We start from the raw sequence: 1,467 nt of genomic DNA, 5'->3' as shown, positions 1-1,467 counted from the left end.
CAAAAAAAAAAAAAATTGTAATATCTAGATGGTGGGTATGCAGGGATATACAATAATTTTTTTATATTTTTGAAAATTTTCATACTAACATAATAAGAAAAAGTAGTGAGGGCAGCACCCATAGCTCAGTGGGTAAGGTGCTGGCCACATACACTGAGGCTGGAGGGTTCAAACCTGGCCCTGGCCTGCTAAACAATGACAATGACAACAATAGCTAGGTGTCATGGTGGGCACCTATAATCCCAGCTACTTGGGAGGCTGAGGCAAGAGAATCGCTTAAGCCTGTGAGTTTGAGGTTGCTCTAAGCTGTGACACCATAGCACTCTACCCGGGGCAACAGCTTGAGACTCTGTCTCAAAAAAAAAAAAAAGTAGTGAACCCATGCTTTCTACTCTCCAATTATTCCTCCTGTGGGCTCATCTCAATAATTGGAACCACCATACTGAGTTGTTCAGGCCAGAACAGTTTCCTTAGTCCATCTCCTTTTCCTTCTATTCTAGTCAGTCACCAAGTCTCTTAAATAGCTCTTAAATCTGACAGGCACAGTGGCTTATACCTACAGTCCTAGCACTCTGGAAGGCCAAGGCAGGTGCATTGTTGAGCTCAGGAGTTCTAGACCAGCCTAAGCAAGAGTGAGACCCCATCACTACTAAGAGTAGAAAAATAGTTGGGCGTTGTGGTGGGTGCCTATAGTCCCAGCTACTCAGAAGGCTGAGGCAAGTGAATCGCTTAAACCCAAGAGTTTGAGCTTTCTGCGAGCTATGAGGCCTCAGCACTACCTAGGATGTCATAGTGAGACTTGGTCTCAAAGAAAAATAAAACCTCTTAAATACATCACAGTGGAATTATACCTTACACTAGAGTTAGGTTTTGAGTCAATAAGTATGTAAGGCAAAAATTATATAATCAACCTCTGAAAATCCCTAACTCACCCATAAAATACAATGTCTTTGGTTTTGTGTGCCCAACTCTGTACACATAATACATGTACAAACATGTACAAACATGTACATACATGAGTATGTGTGTGCCGTGTATAGTGGGGGACGGTATATAGCAGGGTACACAAGATGTCATTGCAATGTTATTATATAAAAAGACTGAGATTCACTGCAGCCTAGAGTTGACCAGAGTTGTTGAGTGCAAATGGGGCACAGGAACGCCATGCTCTCCCCTTTCCACTGTCTGCATCCCAGGCCAAGCCTCAAGATTATTGAAACAGTCTCCTGACTAGTCCCCTGGGTCCTCCTGACCCTGTCTAGTCCCTTCCCACATGCTGTAGACAGGACGACCAGGAAATGGACTTGAGCGGGCCATTTGCCATTTTATTTTATTTTATTTTATTTTTTTGAGACAGAGCCTCAAGCTATCCCCCTGGGTAGAGTGCTCTGGCTTCACTGCTCACAGCAACCTCCAACTCCTGGGCTCAAGCGAGTCTCCTGCCTCAGCCTCCCAAGTAGCTGGGAC

Source organism: Otolemur garnettii, unplaced genomic scaffold (assembly GCF_000181295.1).
Source record: "Otolemur garnettii isolate 467f Iridium unplaced genomic scaffold, OtoGar3 scaffold00174, whole genome shotgun sequence".
Classification (NCBI taxonomy): Eukaryota; Metazoa; Chordata; class Mammalia; order Primates; family Galagidae; genus Otolemur; species Otolemur garnettii.
The sequence above is the reverse complement of the archived record's forward strand: the minus strand, read 5'-3'. Positions refer to the sequence as shown.